The sequence below is a fragment of the Capsicum annuum genome, chromosome 1, assembly GCF_002878395.1.
Source record: "Capsicum annuum cultivar UCD-10X-F1 chromosome 1, UCD10Xv1.1, whole genome shotgun sequence".
NCBI classification, from domain to species: domain Eukaryota; kingdom Viridiplantae; phylum Streptophyta; class Magnoliopsida; order Solanales; family Solanaceae; genus Capsicum; species Capsicum annuum.
The window spans coordinates 168,887,883-168,915,803 of NC_061111.1; the positions used below are offsets into that span (position 1 = coordinate 168,887,883).

At 30.0% G+C, this 27,921-nt stretch overlaps 1 pseudogene; it reads left to right on the top strand.

The window, feature by feature from the left end:
• The first annotated feature begins 1,224 nt into the window (after nt 1-1,224).
• On the top strand, nt 1,225-27,879 carry LOC107859480 (annotated as a pseudogene).
• The last annotated feature ends 42 nt before the right edge of the window (nt 27,880-27,921 follow it).

Here is a 27,921-nt window from a genome sequence, read left to right on the forward strand (position 1 = left end):
GACATGGTCAAATCATCTCTTGGTGCTGAGGTAAATGAGAAATAGGCTTTGGATCCTATATTTATGTAGATTAAGGATGATATGGGTCAGAAAAAGGTCATGACTTTCGAGATTTAGGGAGATTTTTTATTGAGGTATCAAGAAAGGTTGTGTGTTCCTGATGTTAATGGCCTGTAGGAAAATATTTTGACTGAGGCTCATGAGTCTAAATATACAGTTCATCCGAGTTTGACTAATATGTACCATAACTTAAAGGAAATCTACTGGTGGAACAATATGAAGAGAGATGTGGCAAACTTTGTGGCTAAATGTATGATTTGTCAGCAAGTTAAGGTTGAACATTTTAGGCTTGGTGGGCATGTTCTAAGAGATAGAGTTACCTATGTGGAAGTGGGAGATGATTAATATAGATTTCATTATTGGTTTTCCGCAGTCTCAGAATCAGTATGATTCTATTTGGTTCATTATGGATTGGATGACTAAGTCTACTCACTTCTTACCTGTGAGGACAAACTACTCAAAAAAGCACTGTGCCAAGTTGTTCATTCAAGAGATAGTAAAGTTACATGGTGCACTGGTTTCCATCATCTCAGACCAAGGTACCCAGTTCTCTTCTCACTTTTGATGTTCTTTTCAGAAAGGTTTAGGGACTAAGGTGAAGCTTAGCAATATTTTCCACCTTCAAACAGATGGACAAGCAGAGTGTACCATTTATACTTTGGAGGATATGATAAAAGCCTATATAATTGACTCTAATAGTAGTTGGGTTGACTATTTACCTTATATTGAGTTTGCTTACGATAATAGTTATCATTTTAGCATTTAGATGGCTCTTTTTACGTCTCTTTATGGTAGAAGGTGTAGGTCTCCTAGGGGGTAGTTTGAGGTAGGTGATACTAGGTTGTTTGGTCCTGACTTCGTTCACCAAGCCATAAAGAAGGTGAAGGTAATTAGGGAAAGACTTAAGATGACTCAGAGTCACCAAAATTCTTATGCGGATATGAGACGGAGGGAGTTGGAGTTTGAGGTTAGTGACTGGGTCTTCTTGAATATTTCTCCTATGAAAGAAGTCATGAGATTTGGAAGAAGGGGAACCTCAGTCCCCGTTATATGAGTCCATGTCATATTATGAGGAGAATTAGGAATATTGCTTATGAATTAGATTTGTCTGCAAGTTTGGCTTCTATTGATCCTTTTTTCTATATGTTTATGCTAAAAAAGAAAATGGGTGACCCTTCATTGATAGTGCTTGTTGAGGATGTTAGGGTTTCGGATTCTTTGACTTATGAAAAAGTCCTAGTTGAAATACTGGATAGGTAAGTTCGTAGATTAAGGACTAAGGATATAGCTTTGGTAAAGGTTCTTTAGAGTAATCGGGAGGTGGAAGAAGCTACATGAGAAGTTGAGGAAGATATGAGGGTCATGTTCCCATTCTTGTTTCTCGTTTTGGTTAAAAATGCATAAGGCATGAGATTTATTTCCCTCTTAATCGTATCTTCAATTTGTCATTGGTTCTATTTCTATTCTTTCTTATTTTCGTGCCAAGGGTGCCCTAACTCCTCATTCGGGGATGAATGATCCTAAGGTGGGTAATATGACTCCCTAGGTACTTGAAGTATAGGCCTTCCAGGTGATAAACTCTTAACTTTGCCAATTTCTATAGTATAGTCAAAACTAACTAGACCACGACTCAGGTGACAAGTCGGTATCACTCATCACTAGTCGTTAGGTGGGACTCGTTGTCCCAGCAGTATGATGCCCAGGGATATATCCCCTAACCACGATTTTTCATTATGAGTCTTGAGGTTAGGTAATGACTCATGGTCATAACATTGAGGTACCAGGATTTTGACCCCTAAGTAATAATTTTGGGTAACGACTTGTGGTCAGACCTCAGGAGTTGTTGGCTAACCCATGACGATTGTACTCAGTTTCCCTGAACGTTTTAATTGGGGGCTCTTTGGTCTTTTATTCCCTTCATACTTGTTTCCCACAACCTAAAAATACTAAGGGGGCCTATTGTCCTCAATTACTCAAATCAAAACCTACTCGCTTCATCTTAAACTCCCAAACCAAGAAAAAACTAAGGTTCATAAGGAATTCATCCCTCAAGCTACCAACTTTAGAATTTCTTTCAATTTCTTAGTATTTAAGGCATATCTCTCATCCCTAACTTGTATTTTATATTGTGGCATATGTTTAATCATTGTTCAAATGATTTTAAGGGTTGGGTTTAAATTTGGGTTGAGAGTTTCTGATGATTATTACTTAAATTGGATTTCCATGGTTTAAATACATTTTTTATGCTTTAATTGATGATTTTTTAGACTAAATGGGTGCATTGGTGTAGTAATTGAAGTGGGGGACATGGGTTTCTCCAAATTGTGGATTTTTGGACTTGGATATGGCATTAACCTCAATGTACTTGTAAATTTAGCTTTAGAACATAGATAATTGCATAATGTAACTTGTCTTTTGAAACTAATGCATTGCATTAATGGATACATGGATAAAAATGGATTTTAAAGGCCTTGGTGGCCATGATTTTCAATTTTAAGGGAAACTTTAGAGTCAATTGTTTAATTGAATTGGCATAATTATATAAGCTTGTAAGCATAATTGGTATGAAGATACCATGTGGTAAATTCCATAGTAAAGACTCATTGGTTTAATGGATGGGATTATGTGTTAAATGTTTAAATTTGGTCTTAGTGGAAATTGTGCAGCTCACCGTGAAGGTGTAGTCCCGGGGGAGCTACTACTGGAAACCACATTTGTCGGGGTGGGGTCTTTGTGACAGTGTGCTTGATGCACATAATATATATATTTTGGAATAGTTATCGCCTTGGTGTCGGTAGCCCTTTCTCAGACTTCCTCGATTCGTGCAGTAACAAGAACTAAGGCCCTTTCGGTAGGGGGAGCCGAACCCATATAGTCCAAGGGTGCCATTAGGACAGAGCGAGCTACATAGTTCAGGTTAATATTTTTAAACTTCATGTTAATGGATCCTCTTCCCTATCCCGGCATCATATATATGTATATTAATATTGTGCATATAATTTTGGACTGGTTTTTTCATTGGCATTATTTTATCCCATTCCCTTGAGTTACATGCCAGTGCTTATCCCACTTGTTGTCCTAGGACGCTACATCATTTCATGGTGTAGCGGCCAAAGACTTTTCTGTTACCCATGTGCAGCGTTAAGTGGTGCGGTTGTCCATTGATTTGTTGTAAAGTCATGAGCCTCCATCTTTCATAAAGCTTTGCCATTTCCTTAGGGTTTTTTTCATATTGTGGGAATTGAATTGTCATGTTTGGGGGCATGTCCCGACCTAATTTGGTATTTTGGTTTTAGAGGCTTTATGGACAAGTGTAAATTTATTTGGTTATTGTGTTTCACTCGTATTCTCTCTCGTGGTTTTATATACATATTTTTCATTGGTTTGGTTTGCTTCTGCTTTGATCTTTATTATGCTCAGGTGGTTAGGCTATGGGGTGGTCACCACCACGGTGGGTTTGAGATACCCATCACGATTAGGCCCTGATTCGGGTCATAACAGTTTCTCCCCTAAGGTAAGTATGAAACCCTTCTTTGAGAAAACCTTTCTTTGCTAAACAAGGACATAGGTAGTTGACTGCTCTCTTACTTTTTCTTGTTGAGGACATATGAATTACCATACTTGGACTTATACTAAACATAGGATTTCTCAATTATCAAATCTTAGGAGTGAAGGAGTCTTCAGTTTCTCCCTCTTTTAATGATGACAGACCTAACTACATTTTTGTATAAGTCTATGAACTCCAAATATTATTGAATATTTCATTCATCATGCATTTGAACTTAAACTCCTGAGATATTGCATATTTAAATCATCATGTATTTGAACTTTTCCTTTTGCTATGTGCACTACTGTATTTCATCCTGCTCCTGTATCATAACATACACTACACTACACTACTTCCCTCTTTTGACATCATTAAAAAAACAGATAAAGATAATGTTAACTTTAAAAGCAAATAGTAACTAACTCAATGCCATTGAGACAACAGAGGCACAATCTAAAGAGTCACAATAGTTAGGCAAAATTAAAAAATTTTAAGTGCCAATATCTAGAATAAGGTAAGGATCAAGGTAAGATGGGCAAAATATTAAGCCAACCATTGTCCCAAAACAAAACATCCAAAAATTATCTATAAAATATCAAAAAAAAATTATCTTATCATCAGAACCACTAAAATATGTGGGTCAAGGATATCAGGGCTTAAGAGATAGAGGAAGGAGGAGGATTATACTTAGAAAGGAGACACATGAGCTTCTTGATTTGTTCTAAGTGAATGTTCTGCATATTTAGCATTTTTGATATGAGAAAATCCACATGTTCTTTAGATTTAGCCACACAAACCCTTAAACTAGCATTTTTTTTTCAGCTGAGCAATCTTCTTCTATGTTGCTTTCAAGACTACAAGTGTTTGAGTGATATGATTGGTGCACTTCTTCCACATAGGATTTTCACTTAAGCAGTCATACCCATGCATGGAGAAAAGGGTAAACGTCATACCTAGTTGCAGAAACACCCTTTCTTTGAGGCACATCAAATTTTTCAAACACAATAGAGAGAAGAAAGCCATATGTAAGTCCATGAGGCCCAGGCTTAGAAGAAGTCACCTTTTTCATAAGTTTGATCATCAGTGCATGGAGGTTTAATTCCTCACTCATATATAGAGTATTCATGATCCCCAAATCTCTGCAACAATCCTCATATTTTCTCCCTCCCCTAGGTAGTCTCCTTATGTACAATCTCGAACAACAACTTATGAATAGGAGCCATCTCTTTATTGTTCAATTTCCTAGACTTCTTCTATCCCTTCTCCTAAGTGAACTTCTTTATAAGCAATCACTCAACATTCTTCTTCCACGTATACTCTTCTAACCCTTCAGAATAAATACCTATGATTTCTCCTAAGTTGATGGGATCAAGAATAATTTATACCCTACTAACACTGAAACTTATCACTTAACCTTCCAAAAAATTTCAAATTTGCATAAAATTCTATAACTGGCTTCTTAAACAACATGAGACTTTTTAATAAAAACAAGTGCAACCACCTCTGGAATCTAAGTTTTTCTAGTGATTAAACAATAAAGAATTTATTAGGTACCTCTTCAGCAAAATCCTTCCCCCAGAGCACCAGTTGAGTGGTAGTACCCAATGGGACCCAATCTCAAAAACTTTGTATGATTCTTCCTGTTTTTACCCTTCTTCCCAGTAACTTCCTCTTCTTCATCATTTTTATCCATATTTTTTTCTTCATCATTAAAATCTATAGGTTCATCACTATCACCAGTTTTATTTTTCCCTCTAGCCACCCTTGCTCTCTTTGATTCTTTACCCTCTCTCACTTCAACAACCTTTTTCCTAGTGTTAGGATTTTTTTAGAGGCAAGAAAGATGTATTTTTAGAAACTAAATTTGTCCTAGGCTTGAGAGTAATTCAAAGCTTGTGTGTAGACCTTTTCTTGTAACCAGTAACATGGGCAGAGATTTAAAGAACACACTTTGATTTAACCATAATATATATATCACTATTAACTTATTCTACCTTAGAGGGAGATTTATGGTTCTCAACAGGTGTTGCCTCACTAGTTTCTTCCTTATATTTCTAGGAGTAGTTGAGGTAATTAGACTTTGGAGCTTGTTAGGATGAGGGTTTGGAAGAGGAGTTTAAAGAGGGAATGAGTAAAGATAATCTGGATGGAGCAAAAGAAAGAGATATTGAGGAGGATCATGATCTTTATTCACCCTGGGTAGGTGTACCAGATGAGACATCCTCATCATCAAAACAATCTATAAGAGAGTAGTTGATACTCAGTAGGTTTTGAAGATGAAGGACTTGGGGAAGCCATTGGAGAAAAAAAGATACTTCTTTTGTGTTGAGGAAGAGAGATTTTAAGAAAGATTTTGTAGTGGCATTTTGATGAATATGAAGAGATTTTGAAAGAAAGAGGAAGTGATTATACAGGCTGTAATAGTTGAGGTGACAGTTGTCAGTTTTTTCAAAGAGAGAGTAATGATTAAAAAAGTATTTTTATGTGTTTTTCTCACTTAAGATTTTGTCTTATGTAGATGTTCGATGTTTGGTAATTGGGATGAGGTTCTAATTAAAAAACACTTTATTTCCTTTTAATACTTGTAATAATGTGAATGCTTTGTAAATGATGTGTATACCTAACTTGAGGACTAGGTCCTTATGTGTTTGCTTGAGCTTTTGCATTAAAATTATGATTAAATATTGAAGGTGAGAACTCAATTTATAGATGTGATCCAAGTAACATAAGTTTAGTTAATTATAATGTCTAACAATTTTCAAGCATGATCTCATACGTTAGTTTCATAGTCATGCATTGAAAGAAAACTATATTCTTTCTTCTGTCAGAGTTGATTTATTAGCCTAAGGGCCAAACTATTTTTCTCAAAATATTCACTGTCCAAGGATTTCGTGAAGATGTCAAAAATATGTTTATCAGTTCTACAAGGCACCATATAAATCAACCCTTTTTCTACAAAATCCCAGAGGAAGTGGCGTCTTACATTAATGTGTTTGGTCTTTTTATGCTGAATTGGAATTTTAGTCATGCTAAATGCAATTGTGTTACAACACATGATAGTAATACATCCTAGATTAATTCCATAGTCACTTAGTTATTTCTTTATCCAGAGTAGTTGAGAATAGTACGATGCAGAAGCTACATATTTAACCTTAGAAATTGAAAGAGCCACAGAGTTTTGTTTCTTTCTTGCCCAAGAGTCAAGTAAAGGTCCCAAGAAGTGAGCCATTTCAGAAAGAATTTTTCTATCCAGGATAATCATCATCAGCATAACCTACAAGATTAAAGAAGTCTCCAGTAGGGTACCATATAATCAGTTCTTGAGTGTCTTTGAGATACTTAAAGATTCTCTTAATAGTCTTTAAGTGAGACTCTTTAGGAGATGATTGAAATCTAGTACATATACCCACACTATTTATGATTTCAGGTCTGCTAGTACTAAGGTATAGCAAGGAAGCTATCATTCCTCTATATTCTGTCTCAACAACAGACACACCAGCATTATCTTTGTCAAGCTTTGTGGTAGTGACAATGAGAGTATTATTTGTCATAGCTCCATTAATCTCAAATTTCTTCAGCGATTCTTTGGTGTATTTTATTGATGTATGGATGTCCCAAACTTGGTTTGATTTATCTGTACTTCTAAGAAAAAGTCCAAATCTACCATCATGCTCATTTCAAATTCACTGCTCATCAATGTAGAGAATTTTTTACATAAGACACCATCAGTGCTTCCAAATATTATATCATCCACATAGATTTTCATAATGAGAAGCTTGGATTCTTTACTTTTTATGAACTATATGTTATCAATCTTTCCCCTAGTATATCCATATTCAAGAAAGAAATAGAACATTCTATCATACCATGCTCTTGGAGCCTACTTAAAACCATACATGGCTTTGTTAAGTTTAAATACATAATCTGGATATTTTAAAATTTTCAATGTATTGTGATTTCATCACATAGACTTCTTCATTTAGCTATCTATTAAAGAAGGCACTGGCTTTTTTCTAGTAACTACACCTGGATCATTTTGTTTGTTCCCAAACACCGACCTAGTTCTAATGATAGTCCTCTTTACAGGTTTGGGAACTAAGTGTTATGCCTTGCTTCTCTCAAACTGATTTAATTCTTCTTGTATAGAAATAATCAAATCTACATCTTGCAAAGCTTCCTTGATGTTCTTTGGTTTAATTAGTGATAGGTAGGAGAGTAGGCACACATACTCCTTACTTTATTTTGGGTCTGCATGCCTGAATCTAAGGGAGATACGATGTTTCAGTAGGATATGAACTCTTGGGTTTCCAGTTCCTTACAGTTGTGAGCTGAGAAGTACCAGGTGCCTTAGGATGTAAAGATGAATCATCTGAAAAGTATTTCCCCTTGAGGAGGACACTTGCTCCTGATCCATGGTACCTTCCTCAACAACTAAAGTGATATTTTTGTGCTCTTTCTCATCTTATTCATGGGTCAATTCAAACCTATTATTGTCTTCATCTTTGCAACTTTTCTTTTTATCATGATTTTCTTTATCAAATATGAGATGGGTGCCTTCTTCCTCATAAATAGTCATCTTGTTGAAGATTTTTTAAGTCTTGCTCTATGAAGAGTACCCTTGGAAGATGGCTTCAACACTTTTTGAATCAAATTTACCTAGTGCATCCTTTCCATTACTGTGAACAAAATATTTACTTCCAAAAAGTCTCAGATAGGTCAAATTTGGCTTCCTACCCTTGACTAATTCATAAGGAGTCTTTTGCACTAGTGATCTAATCATACACCTGTTAACCAAATAGCAGGCAGTGTTCATAATTTCATCCTAGAAGCTTTTAGAAAGACTACTTGCTTTAAGCATTGTTCTGGTCATGTCTTCTAAGGATTTGTTCTTTATTTCAACCACACCATTTTGTTGACGATTTCTTAGTGCAAAATAGTTATGATCAATGTCATGTTCAGTATAGAAGTTTAGAAAGTTTGAGTTTTCAAATTCAATACTATTATTCAACCTTATTTCTACCACTTCAGTATTCAGTTTCTTCTGAATCAACCTCACAAATATCTAAAATATTTCAAAGGTTTCATCCTTGGAGATAAAAAAGAGTGTCCAAATGAACTTTGGGTAATCATCAACAATTATAAGGACATACCATTTTCCCCCCTGCTTAGTACTCTCATAGGACCATATAAGTCCATATGCAGTAATTGAAGTGGCTTGGCAGTATTTACCATTTTCATAGGTTTGAATGAAGACCTTATATTTTTAACTTTTGAACAAGCATCACACATTATAGATTCATCATTTTTCTTCTTTGACAGTCCTGTCACCATATCCTTTGACACTAGTTTGTTGATTTTTGAAAAGTTAACATGCCTAACCTTTTGTGCCATAATAATGAACTGTATGTTCAGGCACTACGGCAAGTTAGTTCTGGCTTTAGTGGGTCCATTATACATGCTTTATATATATTTTTGTGTCTTCTTCCTTTGATCACTATATTTTTGTTGACTGAGTTTGTCATAATACTATCAACAATAGTGAACACCACATTATTTCCATTGTCACGCATTTGTGATATGCTCAGCAAATTATGTTTCAATCCAAGCACATAGTATACATTCTCAATGACATAAGAAATAGATTTTCCTACTATACCAACACCAATATTTCTTATGTTTTTTTATTTTCAAAAACAACACCTCCACCTTGATAATTTGTAAGAGAGAGAGTTTTTCTTGTTTCCAATCATATGTCCAAAATAAGCATTTCAAGGTACTAAGGTTTCCTCCTTCCTTCTTCTTATCTGGTAGTTTTCAAGGTACTAAGGTTTCCATGTTTGTGACATACTTGAACTTTCCTTTCTTGGACTTTTGGAGCTCTTCTTTGCAAATTTTCTCCTCTCTTAAATATTCTTTGAAACCTTATTATGACTAGAGCCATGTTCTCTTTCTCATAATCAATAGTCTCAGTGGCTTTGAGATAGATATGGTTTTACCTTTTCTTTTAGTCCCTATATATTCTCTTGATTCTTCTTTAGTTCATAGGTGGTGAGATTTCCAATAAGTTCATCCATCCCCAAAGTATCTAGATCTGTATCTTTTAATGATATCTTCTATCTTACTTTCAAAGATTCTGGCAGCACACTGAGTTTTTTAATAGCTTTTTCAATGGGAATATGTTCACCCAGAGAATAAATTTCATTGAGAATCGCGTTGAACCTGCTGTACATATCTTGAATAGTTTTTTCCTTTCTTCAATCTGAACAGTTCATACTGTTTATTCAAATTGTTAATTTTGGCCTCTTTGATTGTTGAAGTTCCTTTATGAGCAGTTTTTAAAGTATCCCATATTTGTTAGGCATTTTGATAAGAAGAGATCTTATTGTACTCATTAAGACCAACCCTTCAAATTAATATCTTCCTAGCTTACGCATTGTTTTGAATACATACCTTGTCCTCAAGAGTCCAGTCCTTCCTGTATTTAGAGTTGGTTCACTTTCATCTTTAGTTTTTTTTCATTAGAATAGTAAGGTTATCTAAGAAAACACTCCATAGATTAGCACATTCACCTATGAGATGATCCATCATTCTATTCTTTCACTATCCATATTATTTTCCATTAAACAAGGGTGGTCTGGTTTGAGAGGACCCTTCCTGAGTAATTGGAGAAGCATTCATAAGATCTTTTCTTTTTAGGTGTTAACCTTTTATAAAAAGATAAGCTCTGATATCAATTGTAGAAAACATAGTTCCAATTCTTTTTAGGAATCTAGTCCTTAGAAGATCTTCAATTGAGCTATAAAGAGATTGCACAATCAAATTATGTAGAAAAACTCTTTTCTTAAGGAGTAATAGCCACAAATCAAATTCATTAAACTCAACAAAGATTTCGAATTACAACTCAATAAACAAAACTTAAACACAAACACTTAACTAAAACTATTTCAACTAACAACTCTCCAAGAAGTCAAACTTTCTTCTTGTTACAAAATCTCACCAATTCAAGAATCACTTATTACACTAAAATAACCTGGCTATACTTTCACAAAAAACAAACAAATCTATAAACTCAAAACAGTAAAAACTCAATTCTGCCAGACCTTCTCTGAATGTCTGCTATGATTTTCTATTGCTTAAGAATAACACTTTCTCTGTGTATGCAATAAGAGTGTAAAATTATGTTGCTCTTCTCCTTATATAGATGCTTCAATGTTGCTCTCCTAAGGTAAATATGAAACCCTGCTTTGAGAAAATCTTTTCTTGTTAAACATGGATATAAGTAGTCGACTCTCTTTTCTTTTCTTGTTGAGGATATACAAATTACAATAATTAGACTTATGCTAAAAGTAGAACTTGTCAATTATCAAAATTTGGAAGTCAAGGAATCTTCATTTGATCACTTATAAAATAAATATTAGAAAATAAATTTTCAAATAGTTTATATATTAAAATAAAGATCTCTTATTAAAAAATATATAAAACTAATAGAGTGATTCAACTGAATGATCTAGCGAATCAAAATAAAATATTTTATTTATTTGAAGGAATAAATCTGTTGGACAGTCCAACTTGGACTGATCAATATTATAGAAAAATCTATCTATAATTTCACATGAATGCAGTGCCACAGACTTCGAAGAAACGTCAATCTCGATATTTATCATCAATAAATTTTTGGACAATTTAGAAATTTATCATTAATGAATTTATGGACTCCCAAACTAATTTTAGTAGTATTCCTTCTTTTAATTTGTTTTTGTTTTTTTCATATTATTATTCTCTCCATTGATGTTTACTTGTCCGCTTTTCTATTGACATAGGAATTAAGAAGCAGTAAATGATATGAGTAAATTTATTACTCTTTAAATATAATAAATTTAATGCTGTGAAATATGTATTAAATAATGAATCGTACTGAATGTTGAGGACAAAATGGATAGAAATAGGTAAATTATCCATTGATTTTTTAAAATTATTGAACATTCTAAATTAAAAAATGTATAAGGTACTTCTTCCGTTCATCTTTAGTACTTGTCCACTACTGACTTGACAGACTCCTTAAGAATCAAATAAATAGAATGATAATTATACAATATCACCCTTTGAATATAGAGAAATGAATCATCGAAATTACTATAGTTAATGATAATGGTAAATTAGAAACGAAGTGCTAAGTTATCAATTGATTTTTAAACAGGACAAGTATTACTGAGCATCTATTTTTAGTATATTGAACAAGTAAAGATGGACAGATTGAGTATAGTAGTTTGCTCTTTTCGTCCATTTTTACTTGTCCACTATTAGTTTGACACACATTTTAAGAAACAATATATATATAATAGGGGTAATTTTACGTATCACCCTTTAAATATATATTTCCTCTATTTTGTTTAACTTGATCCTTATATTAAAAATAGTTATTTTAATTTACTTGTCCAATTTATTAAATTCAGAAAATTATGTTATATTTTTCTCTTTCTACTTTTACTATTAAATACTTCATAAATAAATAATAGTGAAATTTAGAGTTTCAAAGGACCATTAATAAGATCAATTCAGAAAAATACATCTCTAATTAAAGTTTTCAGGTGTATCAAGTTAATAAAAATCAAGTAAACTAAAATGAACGGAGTAACAGATTAATATTTTGAAAAATCTATCGAATGATGAATAGTATTTAATAGTAAGGTAAAATAGACACAAAATGATAAATTATTCATTAATTTTTCAAACTAAATAATTATTGTTAGACTTCTATTTTTAGTATACCGAACAAATAAAGATGAATTGATGAAGCACTAAGTTATTCCAATTTATTACTCCTTCAATTTCAAAATAAATGAATTGTTGAGTTATTTTTCAATGTTCGAAATAAATAAATTGTTCATTCTTCAAGAGACATGTTAGAAATTTCTTTCAATTTTACCTTTTCATTTAATGAGGTTCTTAAATACTTCACATTTTCTAGTAGAGTAATTTAAGAACAATTAAAAGGACAATAGTGGAAAGTAACTTATAATTTATGACTATTTATGCATTGTATCAATTAATAATATTTGATTAAAAAAAGTAAAATAGATATAAAATGATAAGTTAATCAAAAAAAATTTACAAGTATTTTTTATAGTAATTTTGTTATATCACTTCTAATTAGTTGTTGTGAGTCATTAAGACATGTCTATTTCGCTGCTTCAATCGTAACTTTGCCATATCACTCATAATTAATTATTATGTTTATCTAACCATTATGACACTTAAATTGGAATAGAAGAAAAAAATATTATACATCACAATAATTTAAAATTTAAATTATTCTTAAAAATATAATTGACTATTAATGCCACAAAAGTTTAAACAGCGAGAGCGATATATATTATTTGAAAATTATATAAAAAGTATTATAAATTACAATAATTAACAGCTTAAAATATCTTTTAAAAAAATCTATTATATATTTTTAAAAAATATTATAAATCACAATAATTAAAATAAATTTTAAAAAAAAAATTTATTGGGCCCGTACTTAGTACTATTAGGTTAAGGATATAATAGGCAGCCACTTAATCTGGTCCCCCAAATAATCTGGTCCCCCAAAAAAATGAAAAATAAAGGATCAAATTTCCCCCCAAAATTTTTAAAGCCAATTAAATAATCTATTACCCCTTACCACTTCACAAACATCCACCCCCTTTTCCTTCTTCCCCTTCACCCCCGTGCCCCCTCCCAGCCACTATTTTTTTTTTTAATTTTTGATTTAATTTTATAAATTTTATGATATATTGTTGATTAACAATTTATTTTTTTTTGTAGGTTTTACAATATGTAATTCTTAAATGGATGGAATAAGTATTACAATATGAATATTGCGTTGGATTATGCATATTTTGTTATTATAAAGGTAATAACAATATATTTTCGTGAATTTAAAAATGGATATTGAGGTTTGAGATCTTCATTTGTGAAATTACATTGATTATATTTTTATTGTTGTATTAAACTTTGAAATTTGAAATTCATATCTACAGGTCTTATATGAAGTTAAAAAAAGTCTACAGATTTGTTTACTTCTATGATTGCTTTACATTTTTTAAATTTTTATTTGTTAAAAATTTAGTAGTAAAAAAATCACTTAAGACATACTTTTTCTGTTTTAAATTTTATATATGCACACACTTGCATATATAATTAGTTTATCTTAATTTTCTTGGTATTAAAATACTTTATCATTATTGATAGGCATATTAATAGAATAAGAGCATGAAATGACAAATTAGGACATATGTTGATCAAGTTGAGGTGTAGTTGAAGACCAAAAAAGAAGAGACAATAGAAGACTATGCATCTTTGGACTCAAACAAGATGGTGTCTCAAATAATTCTATATTGTCCCTATTCTAAAAATTATAAAACACAATTATATATAATTTGAAAATTATTTTGGAATCCCCAAAATAAATTTGTAGGTACATTACGTAACTTTTCTTGTTGAAAAGCTTGTACTAATTCTTTAATTTGTAGTAATGAAATTTCTGAATTTATTTTTATTTCAGATACATTATAAAAATTCTTATTATTAATAATGCTTATGACAATATTTTTTTAATTTGTAGCAATGAATTCTTATAGTTGTGGCTAAACGTATATATAATTGTAATAAATAGGATTGCACATTTTCTCTTTTTATAGCAAATTGTAAAAGCAGCTACAATTTATGTTTTCGTGGCAAAACGAATAAATTTTAGTCATGTACAAAAATATTTGTGGCAAATACTTCATTTTATAGTTATAAATTTTCTAGTTCGTAGCTAAATATAAGTATTCTTATCACAAGACTAAATTGTAAAATAGCCACAAATTTTAAATTTTCGTAGCAAACAAATGAAGTCTTTTGCCACAATAGAATACATCATGGCTATAATATTAAAGTTGCTACATATTTTATTTCCCGTAGCAAAAGAATAAAATTATTTGCTATAAGTACATATTTCGTAGCAAAATTTTTTCTACCATTACAGCTACAACACAATATTTTTTATAGCTATAAGTATTTGTCCTTAGCCACAGACCATGTAAAGTATGTAGCTAACTTTTAGATACGTCGCTTCTTGCTACAAATGCTACAGAAAAAAAAAATTATGGCTAAAGTTTTTAGCCATGAAACTTCTCATATTTAGCTACGACATATTCTTTAGCTATATGTGCATTATGTTGTAGTGTGGGTTAGTATGCCATCTGTTCGGTCCAATTTTCAATATTTACTTATTTAATTAAAAATTAAAAAGAAATTAATTTATGTTTAATTTAATCAATTTCAAAAATACTTTGGATAATACTATAACAATATCTGTTTGACTTTAAAAATACTTTCCGAGAAAAATTAAACATTTTTAGCAATAATTTTTGCTGCTCAAAAATACTTCTTTTGCTCATGCAAGTTTGGCCAAACACCTCATGTGTCTAAAATAAGTAAATTTTAATAAATTTTCTTAAAACATTACTTTTGGCTTTTCTAAAGGTATATAATCAAAAATTATTTATTTATTTCAAAATACTTGTAGAGAAAAAGATTTTTTTAACTTATGAAAGATAACTTTTTCTGTTGTGCAAAAAAAACACTTGCTCAGCCAAACCCCTGATGTGTCTATAATAAGTACATTTTAGTTTATTGTTTTTAAAGCAATATTATTAACTTTCCAAAAGGTATATGATCCTAAAATTGTTTTAGTATTTCCAAAGGTATATAGGAATAGGTGAAGCAGATGAAGTGCAACTTTACTACTACTTTGTGAAGTCACAGTCTAATCCTAAGACGGATCATCTTATTTTATGGTTTACGCCTTTACGGGAGGCCCTGGTTGCTCTTCATTGAATGCCCTTGCACTTGAACTTGGTATTAGTATACTCTCTTCCCTTCGCTTAACTGTTGCGTTTTTTTTTTATACACGTTATGTTTTTAAAAAATTAGTCTCTCCATCTCAAAAAAATACTTCTAGATTTCTCCTTTCTGAAGGTCTAACTGTATTAGTTTCAATCAATATTTTAACATGTATTTTTACATTATATTGATATGAAAAAAATTACAAGTTTGTATTTTTCGAATAGTTTTCAAATATCTAAATATTGATTTAAAAATATTGAGTTACTATAATTTTAATGTAATTTTGATAATGTGAAACGTTATTTGCGCGAAAAGAGTATTATTAGTAATAATTAATAAAGAGGACCTTTGACTATTATAACCTCATTTAACTTTTAAATCATTCATTCCCTGGTAACTCTACAGGCTTATTCCCTTGTACTTGAACTTGGTATTAATGTACTCTCTACATTTTGACTGTTAGGGGTAGTTGGTAGGCCATATTAAGAGAAATAGTCTATGTATTAAGTGTAGTATTAATTAATATTTTCTTCGTTTCATTTTATCCATCCTAAATTTCCTAATTTGATATCACATTTTACCTATCATTTTTTACTTATCAAGACAGGACAATTTTTTTTTCCATATACCCTTAGTGTAATTGATTATTCCTTGTTATTAGTCATCCATCAATATTGAAACTAATAACAAGACACAATTAAGAGAGCAAAATGGTAAAGTTACATTACCAATCATTGATTTCTTAATAACTGTGTCATCCCAATTTGGGACGGGTAAAATGGGACGGAGGGAGTAATATGTTTGATAGGATTTTAGACCAATGTATTATTAATACCATATATTAGTTATACACCCTACATGGTATTATAGGGTGTATTACTAATACATCACATATGGTGGTATTAGTAATACATGGATTTTAATATCATGTCATTAGTATGTGTAAAGACAAGAATATCCGTCAAATTCTTTTAAACATTTTTTTATTTTCTTAATTTTATTTTTTATATTTGTACTAATAAATTTGTTCAAATAAATTAGTTTACTAATTTTATTATTATTTACAAAAATGTCCTCAAATTTCTGTAATTTTTTTCTAAATATTTTTCAATTTATTTAATATGAATTACTTCTTTTCAATTTATCAAAATAATAATATCCCTCCAAATAATTTTAGTTATAAAAAAAATACTCTATTAACTCAAAAAAATATTTATTGGTCAAAATCCGAAAACAAATTGCATACAAGCTTTAATTTTGTAAATAGGATATTCATAAAAAGAAAAAAATTCTACTTAGTTTTAACACTTTATAGAATACAATTTTGTTTTAATAATGATTTTATTATTTCATCCAAAAGTTATACGCACCTCCCTCCAACTTAAAACCAACACAAAGTGGTAACAACAAACAAATGATGAACAAACAAAGAAAAGATAATAATAATAAAAAAAAAATTGTAAGTGAATGATTAAATCTTAAAATTCTAAAGTAAATAATTAGTTATATTGTTAACTTTTTTTTTTATTTTAAAAAAAGAATAATAAACTTTTGTAAAAAAAAATACACAAAGTTATAATATGTCGAGGATATTTTTGTAAACAAACAATATTCTTCTTAAAATATAAAAATACATATTGTTTTCAATGCATCAAACCAAATACTGCATAAAAAATAATTTCAGTATTACTAATCTCTGCACTACTAATCCCAGTATTACTAATACAACATATTCAGTATTATCTTATACACTCTACCAAACGAGTTCTTCATATTTTTTTTATACACGTTATATTTTTAATAAACTATTCTCTCTATCTCAAAAATTACTTTTTATGTTTCGCTTTTTGAAGGTCAAACTATATATTAGCTTCAATTAATATTTTAATATATATATTTACATTATATTGATATGAGGTTTGTATTTTTGGTATAGTTTTTAAAATATCTAAATTTTAATTTAAGAACATTGAGTTATTATAATTTTAATTTAGCTTAAAAAATTAGTTAAATTGAGAATGTGAAACGCGATTTGATTCGAAAGGAGTATTATTAATAATTGAATCATCCATCCATTTTTACTTGTCCACTAATGACTTGACACATACCTTATGAACTACTCGCTCCGATCATCTCTACTTGTTCATTATTAACTTGGCACACATCTTAAAGAATAATAAATAATAAAGATAAGTTCGTTTCAAAATAGTTGACTCTTGTTGGATTGGTACTCCTCTTAAGAAAATCTTTATTAGGAGCTTATTTATCAAATTTCCCTTATTAATTATGTTTTAAAAATTTAAATTTAAGTATATACACTTTGTGTAGTCATTTAATATTAGAGGTACTATTGAAAGAACGTAATAAATTTCTCTTGATTTTATAAATGGGACAACTACTCCCTCTGGCCATCAATAGTTGTCCACTATTGATTTGACACACTGATAAGAAATAGTAAATGATAGGGGTAGTATTACTTGATTATTCTTTGAATATAATAAATTTAAAATTTTGAAAAATCCATTAGATAATGAATCGTATTTGATGCTAAGGGTAAAATGGATAAATTATTTATTAATTTTTCAAACGGACAAGTATTGTTGGACATCTATTTTTAGTATAGTGAACAAATAAAGATGGACGGATGAAGTAAATTGAAACAACTATTTTTAGAAAAAAAAGGCATACTATTTTGCAGCCGAGACATAATAAATTTAGTACTTTAAGAAATTAATGCATTGGGTTAATGAATAATACTCTGTTCGTTTTTTACTTGTCACTAATTTCTTAATTGAATTTCTATCTTTACTTGTCATTTTTTACGTATCAAGAGAAGACAACTTTTTTTTTTCTATTTTATCCTTAACATTAATTATTTTTTTTTCAAATTAATTTCAAAATACAGTGTAAACATCATTTAATAGGAGTATTATGATAAAATAATCATGTTATTAATTATTTTTTTTAATAGGTGTGTCAACTCAAAAAGTGACAAGTAAAATAAAACGGAAGAAGTATTTAATAGTAAGGGCAAGTTGATACAAAATATACTCCCGGCCTCCGCCCATCTTTATTTGTCTATTATTGACTTAGCACACACCTTAAGAAATAAGTAATAAATAACATGGGCAATATTACTATATCACACTTAGCTTGGAATATAATAAATCTAATGTTTTGAGAAATGCATTCGATAATGAATTAGTATTTAATAAAAAGGGTAAAATCAACATAAATAAGTAAATTATCTAGTGATTTTTTAAACTGGACAAATATTGTTGAATATTTATTTTTAGTAAAATGAATAAGTATAGATGGATGGAGGGTTAAAATATTCATCCATTTTTCAAACTAAATAAGTATAGTTGGACAACTGATTTTAATATAATGAACAAATTAAGATAGACGAAGAAAATAAACAATTAATGAACTGGAGAATATCCATTCATTTTTCAAACTGAATAAGTATAATTAGACATCTAATTTTAATATAATGAACAAATAAAGACACACGAAAAAAACAATAAATGAGCTGGACGGAGTATTCATCTTTTATCCTTACGTTGGTATATATATACTCTCCTTGTTTCGAAAAAAATAGTATTTTTAATTCGGATGTAGAAAATATTTTTACTAATTTACCCCAAATTTTTAAGCCTGCTATTATGATCTTAATGCACCGGACCTATGATGCTTGATTATAAAGAATATAATGGTAGTTTGCCAACACTGTCTTCAAATCCATATGCATACACAAAGGTGAGATCAGACAACTTTGTATATACATTTGAAGGATATATTATTGACTTCATCCAATTAGTGCTAATTAATTAATGAAACTTTAGGTGGCAAACATTATATTTGTGGATTTTCCATTAGGGACTGGATTCTCCTATGCAACTACAGTAAAGGCAAATCATTCGAATAATTTACAAGCAGCTCATCATGCTTATCAATTTCTTCGTAAGGTACTTAGTTTAGAGTTCTTCATTAATGAATTTCATTTTTTTTTTTTTGCGCATGTACTAAAAAAGTTGAAAGCGCGGAGTTAGATAAGGTATATAGCTCTTCCTCCATTCTTTTTTAATTGTTACATTTTTTTTTTCAAAAGTAAATTTCATTAATTTTTAAAGCTAAATTAGATTAGATTAATTTGATATTTTAAAATTAAAATTTAGATATTCAAAAATTATACGAAAAATACTATAACTTGAACATTTTTTCAAATCAATATAACGAAAAACTACATTTTAAAATTTTGTCAAAGTTTATATCGTGTAACTCTTAAAAAGGAAACTATGACAACTACTAAAGAAACGGAGGGATAAGATGTTAATTTTCTTTGACTTCTTCGTACGTTAAATTCTCTTAATAAAAGTTTTAGCTCTGCCACAAATTGAATTTACGTAGCTTTGTTAATTACTGATTTTCTTTAGTATTTTGCAGTGGTTATTAGTTGAGCACCCAGAATATCTCAATAATCCTTTTTATGTTGGTGGAGACTCATATAGTGGAATTGCAGTTCCTATTGTTACTCAAGTGATATCAGATGGTAAGAAACTAAAAATGGATTTAGAGGGTGTTTAGATAAGATTATAAGTTGGTCAAAATGGCTTAAGAGTGTTGGGGAACAATGGAAAAAATAATAATATTAGCAATATTATTTAACTGTTAATAAAATATTATATTAATATTTTTAGCAATACAATAACATAAAAGTGTACAATAATATTACTACTTCAGTAATTCTACTATAATTAATATGACAACTATAACAGTTATCTAACTACTTCTTAACAAGTTAATAAATTAGTTATACTTGAGTCGTACTAGGCACTGTCCTAAGAAACTATTTCAGCAGTGTGAAATATTTTTCAGGATTAAACAAATACTTCCCTGGTCAATTAGAGGATATTCTGAATTAAATAAGTCTTCCCTAATTAACCAGAGGATACAGAAATCAACAAAATTATTAATACAAATACCAACAAGCTATAACATTAAAGCAAAAACAATAATAAGGTGATATTAAATTAAATTAGAACTAAGAAAAGAAGGAAAAGAAATTAGATATTGTAAGGAGTATATGTTGTTGGTTGATATATTTGCAAAAAGAGAGAGATGCTATTTATAGCACTTCATTAAGGCGGTAAAAGGAGAAAATGCTATTTATAGCATTGTTTGAGGCGACAACAGTAATATTTTTCCTTTTTCTTTCTTTTTTTTTTCTCTCCAAATAAAAAGGTATTCTAAATTAAAGAACACTGATTTAAAACTTCTCAAATATACTAATTAAATTCTTTTGAAATAAAATATTTCACTTACAATCCCCACATTATTTCAAAAGAATTTATAGAAAAACAGTTTTAACTTGTTGGATTTGTATGGACAAAATGCAGTAGGTTTGGTGTCTTTTGGACTATGAATCAAGCTTAGATCAATAAAATTTAACTTACAGAATTACCGGTGAAATATAATATTTTTATGAACCGAATAACTCTTGTTGTAAGCCAGAGACTTTATCAATTACATTTTGACCGTAATTTTATTGTTCAACGCAGTTTTACGCTAATAGACCATGCGCGCGCCTGGTATTCATGTGAGCTCTAGAGACTAAGGTCAAAATTCTCATAGGAACAACCTCATTCCACTTCACATATAGGTGAATTCATCAAGTGTACACTACTTTAAATACACCATCCGTAAGGACAATGAATTCATTAAGAGTTAATAACTCATCCCTCAAGTTTAATAGCAGTTCAAGCACTCTCAATAAGTGGACAGAGTCAATATCGACTTGTTATTACCTATATGAACCTACTTAATGGGATCTTCAATCACATAGGTTGGATTACCAGCTCTATTGACAATCATATTGGCCTTAACCCCATCTCTTTTAATGTTTGAAGAATTAATTTTCTTTTCATGGGTTTAGTCAGTAAATCGACCGAATTCAGTTCTGACTTCACATAATCAATGGAAATTATTCCATCTCTCAGCAATTGCTTAATAACAACGTGCCTCAATTTCATATGTCTACTCTTACAACTGTAAGATTTATTCTTCGCAATAACAATTGCGGCTTGACAATCACAGTGTATATACACAGAAGGCACCAAATCATCATTGTTTAAAGGGATATTAGACAACAGATCATCATTTTTCAATGGGATATCAGACAATAGATCATCCCTTTTCAAAGGGATATTAGGCAACAAATCATCCTTTTTCAAAGGGATATTAGGAAATAGATCATCCTTTTTAAAAGGGATATTTGCTAAGAAATTTCTTAACCATTCAGCCTCAGTACCAGCTAACTCCAAAGCTATAAATTCTTATTTCATAGTTGATTTAGCAATAATCGTTTGCTTAGCTGATCTCCATGATACTGCACCACCACCAAGGGTGAACACATAACCACTAGTGGATTTTGTCTCATCTGAATCAGAGATTCAATTTGCATCACAATATCCTTCTAAGGTTGAAGAAAATCCACTATACAAAATACTATAATTCACGGTTCCTTTAAATATTTCATCAGCCTCATTAACGCAGACCAATGCTCATTATTGGGATTATGAGTATATCTACTCAATCTACCCATGACATAGACTATATCAAGCCTAGTAAAATTCATTAAATGCATTAGACTTTCAATAATCTATGCATACTTAGACTGAGAAACTGGGCCACCATTATTCTTTTTAAATTTAGAATTAGCATCATAAGGAGTGGCTACAGGAGTTACCTCCCAACATTCAAAGTTTTTAAGAAGTCTTTCTACATAATGTTCTTGAGACAACATTATACTATCTTCACCCCTTATAACTTTAATTTTCAATATCATATTCACTTTACCCAAATCTTTCATATCAAAGTGTGTAGACAAAAATAATTTGGTACGTTCCATAATATTTAAACATGTATCAAATATAAGCATGTCATCAACATATAAGCAAATTATCAAATAATCATTGTCTACCACCTTTGTATAAACACATTTATCCACCTCAATAGAAGAAAAATCGTCTTTTATTAAGAATTGATCAAATTTCTCATACCATTATTTAGGAGCTTGTTTAAGACCATAAAGAGATTTAATTAATTTACAAACTTTATTTTCTTGTCCAGAAGTTACACATCCTTTAGGTTGAACCATATAAATTTTTCCTCTAAATCACCATTTAAGAAAGCTGTTTTTACATCCATTTGATGGATAAAAAGCTTATGAATTGATGCTAAGGCAATTAAAATTCGAATAGAAGAAATTCTTGTCACCGGTGCAAATGTATCAAAGTAATCAATATTTTATTTTTGAGAAAAACCTTTAGCTACTAACCGAGCTTTATATTTATCTATAGATCCATCAGGATTAGGTTTTTTTTTTTTTTTTGAAAATCCATTTACAACCAATCGGTTTTGCACCAAGAGGTAAATCAGTTAAAACCCATGTATTATTTTTCATAATTGAATCAAGTTCAATTTTTATTGCCTCTTTCTAAAATTTAGCGTTAGAAGAAATACAACTTCATAATAATTTGATGGTTCATTATCAATAAGTAAGGTTTGAAAATCATTTTGCATAAGAAAAATATTCTTTCTAGGCCTTTTACTCCTTCTCAGTTCCTCAATATTATAGGTCGATTCATTTTCTCTTTCAATAGGTGCATGAGAAATTTTATCATATAATGAAAAAAATATGTTCAAAGAATTCAGCATTCTTTGTCTCAATTATAGTATTAATATCAAGTACATCACTTTTCAAGACAAGAAATCTGTATGCAGCACTATGTTCAACATATCCAATAAGCATGTAATCAACAGTTTTAGAACCTATTTTCCTCTTTTTAGATTCAGGAAGAAGAACTTTAGCTAGGAAACCCCACACTTTTAGTTATTTCAAATTAGACTTATAACCTTTTCACAATTCATAAGGAGTTTTGCCACTTCTTTTATGAGGAATTTTATTTTGTAAATGACACGCAGATAAAATAGCTTCACCCCATAAATTATCAGGTGCATTAGAACTGATTAACATAGAATTCATCATTTCTTTCAGTGTTCTATTTTTCCTTTCAGCTACATCATTAGATTCAGGAGAACAAGGCGGAGTTACTTTATGAATAATACTTACTTCATGAATAATACATTCTTTTTCACAAAAAAACATTTAAAGATACATATTCTCCACCTCTGTCAGATCTAATTCTCTTGATTTTTCTACTAAGCTTATTTTCAACTCCAGATTTATAAGACACAAAACATCAAATGCATCATCTTTATTTCTAAGCAAATACAACTTAGTAAATCTAGAGAAATCAAATTAATTCTGATATTAGGAACATGCAACACATTACTTAATGCCAAGGTTTTACCAGATATGAGTTTGAGAATAACTTTGCCTTTACCAAGAACTTGAATAGTTCTTGAGGTCTCAAGATAAATATTTTCTTTTTCTTTCTCAACTTGGGTGTATGATACAAAAATATTTTTATTTGTACATATGTGTCTAGAGCACCAGAGTCTACCACTCAATTTTTCACATTGATCTCAATATTCATTTCTGATATGCTGCAATAATGATATCATCCATTTCAGTCAAATTTATTTTTGACTTAGCGGGGTTGTCATTTCTTTCACATATTCTCTTGCATTGTGATGCATTTTCTATGAAGATTTTATTATTAGCATTAGGCATGTAGCCAAGTTTATGTTCATACCTATAATCTGCAGTATCATAATCTTCTGACAAACTGGTAGGAAGAGAAGCAGCCAGAGCAACACCAACATCAGTATTATCAACGGTTTTAGGACCAAAATTATATGCCACAGTTTCTTAAATTGTTGGGGAACAACGAAAAAATAATAATATTAGCAATATTATTTAACTGTTAACAAAATATTATATTAATATTTTTAGCAATACAATAACATAACAATGTACAACAATATTACTACTTCAGTAATTATACTATAATTAATATGATAACTATAACAGTAATCTAACTAATTCTTAACAAGTTATATTAGTTATACTTGAATCGTGCTAAGCACTATCCTAAAAAACTATTTCAGCAGTATGAAATGTTTCTCTAAGATTAAACAAGCACTTCCCTGATCAATTAGAGGATATTTCAAATTAAATAAGTCTTTCTTAATTAACCAGAGGATAAACGAATCAACAAAATTATTAATACAAATACCAATAAATTATAACATTAAAGCAAAAGTAATAATAAGGTGATATTAAATTAAATTAGAACTAAGAAAAGAAAAAGAAATTAGATAGTGTAAGGAGTATATGCTATTGATTGATATATTTGCAAAAAGAGAGAGATGCTATTTATAGCACTTCATTAAGGCGGCAAAAGGAGAAAATGCTATTTATAGCATTGTTTGAGGCGGTAACGGTATTATTTTTCCTTTTTGTTTTCTTTTTTTCTTTCTTTCCAAGTAAAAAGGTCTTGTAAAGCACACTAATTTAAAACTTCTCAAATATGCTAACCAAATTCTTTTGAAATAAAATATTTCATTTATAAAGAGGGTGTTTGGATAAGATTATAAGTTGGTCAAAATGACTTAAAAGCCCTTTTCCTTTTAGGAGTGTTTGACAAGTTTTAAAATTGCTCTAAAAAGTCAAAATTTACTTTTTATAAGCCAAAAATTAAAAGTTTCAATTCCCAACTTATTTGTTTTTACTTTTAAGCCATTGTAGTTTGACCAATTAAAAAGATATTTTTGTCCTTCAAAATTCTCTCTTATTCCAAAATTACCCTTGTGTAGCTCCAAAATAGCTTTTAATGGTTGTATTAATTGAATATTTCTATTTTTTGTATTTATGGTGAACTTAACTCTAGCTATATTAGTACTTCTTTTTTACGAAACTTCTAATTTATGAAATATGAATTTTTATATATTATTCTCCTTCTTAAATATATTCTTTTAAATTTAGATAATTATTATCGTACAACATATGAATTTCTCTAATAAAAAAATAATCCGCCAACCAAAATATATGGAGAATACTCATTGAAGATATAAAACTTCATGAACGATTAGTAAATGATCCATCTATATTTCACGATGCAATATTCGTATTCGCCAATGTTTTAATAGTGATAGTCATTAGTCAATCAACGAGTAATATATTTTCTAATTAAGAATCTTTTTATCAAACAAATAGTATCATTTGTGACCAACTATTTATCTATTAGTATAATTATAATGGTTAGTAACATATATATTTTGTTTAATGATTTAAACTCTTTTAACAAAAAAAATAGATTTTTTAGCGCACAAATTAATAGTCATTCATGAAAATATTTTTTTTTTCTCTCTCTCTATATATAAGAATATTTCAGACATTTTGACCCAAAAAAAAGTGCTTAAAAACACTTGTTTGCCAAACACATCAATAATTTTTTTTCAGTTTCAGCACTTTTATCCAAACAAGTAACTGCTTATTTTTAAAATAAGTTCCGTTTTTTCAAAAACACTTTTAAAAAACTTTTTAAAAGCTACTTTTTTTCAGCCTTTCCAAATGGGCCCTTAGGGTATGTTCTGTAAAAGAAAAATGTTTTCTTGGTAAATGGTTTTTAAGAACATGCGTGAATTTCTAAGTTATTTCTTATATTCGATAAACAAACAAAATATATTATTCTAAACACATTTATATATAATACTAAAAAATTACTATTTTCTCATTGAAATTTCGACTAAAAGATATTTCCTGGGTGTTCCAACGGATAGTTTGATTGAATTGATGAGAAAACATAATAATATATAATATTGCTTTCACAAAAAAAAAAATTACAAAGCTTCTCAATATTTGAATGAGAATTCATTTTCCAACATGTGTTTTTCTAGCGAGCTAGTTTGGTGGAAAATAAGTGAGAGAATCATGTTTATAGAGAAAATATATTATTGGTTTGCGATGGAAAAAGCCTATATTTCTAGTCGCGATATAATTTAGACAAATATTATGGAAGGTTGGTATGGGGACTATGGGTTTGCAGTGAAGATGAGGTGTGATGGAGGATGAGGAGATACATTTCATATGGAATGTAACTGGTGAAACTTATTTTCCCTACTTCCACTTGAAAAGTTATTTTTCAGTTTTTAAGCGCTTATATGAAAATTTCGAAAATATTTTCCCCCATTACCGAACACACCCTAAAGTTATATGATTTATAGTCTCGGTGTTAGTTATATGTCATTTTTACATTATCAGTTAATGATTATTATAGGATTTATGTGTAATTACCTTATTAATGAACTGATAGTGTAATTCTAACGAGCTTATATTTTACATATATAATCCTTGCAGGAATTGTTGCTGGAGTCAAGCCATGGATCGATCTTAAGGGATACATACTTGGGAATCCAGTAAAAATTATCCCTGATGAAGATAATTATAAGATCCCTTTTGCTCATGGTATGGGTCTTATTTCTGCTGAACTGTACCAGGCATGTATTAGCTACTACTCTTTCACATTGTTTCTTTTGACTTTCAAGTTACTCCTCTTTCACATTGTTTCTTTTGACTTTCAAGTTTTAATTATATCCTGGCTGGTCAAGTTTTTCAGAGACCAAAAGTGTTTATTTTAGAAAAGTGAGGTATTTGGGGAAATTTTTGAGAAAAAATAAGTCTTTTTGGAGTGTAGTAGAAGCGGTAGCCGAGTCAAAATTTAAACACACGAACTAGTCGAATGGGATTCAACACATGGGCGGAGCCACCTTAAACGAAGGGTGGCCAGATGAATACCTTTCGTCAAGTAATTACGTGGTCTACAAAGGTTAAATGTTAGCTATTATGAGTAAATATTTAATTTTGCACACCCTTAACATAACTGGGTAGAAAATTTGCACACCTTTTGCTAAATTTTTGGCTCCGCCACTGGTTCAACATCTATATACACATACAGAATAGTTTTAGTCATATATAAATAGTATAATTTTTCGCCAAATTGGATTCGAATAAGCCTTCTGGCTGTAAGTTGGCTCTGAACCATTGAAGGTGTTTTCAAAAGCTAAAAGAAGCACTTGTCCAGCAAATAAAATACTCTTAGAAATACTTTTGAAAAGATCATTTTTCAAAATAAGCTAGTCGTTTTAGAAGTTCCGCCAACAAAATTTTAGTATAATTACCCTGTTAACAGTTAACACCCACCAATTAAGGTACATATTTTTTTAAAAGGAAAAAAAATGGGGGTGGCGAAAATGGGAGAGAAGATCTTATAATCACGCGAAGAATCGAACCTCACCAAGAAGGTGAAAGTTCATATAGCCAATCAATTGAGCTACTAATGTGACTTTAATTATGTTTCACTAAACAATCATTAGTAGCTAATTGTGGAGGAGAGTACAACCATATCTACTCAAGTGTAGACACGTAATTTTATCCCTCCGAAAAATTATTTTTCACCTATTTACTTTAT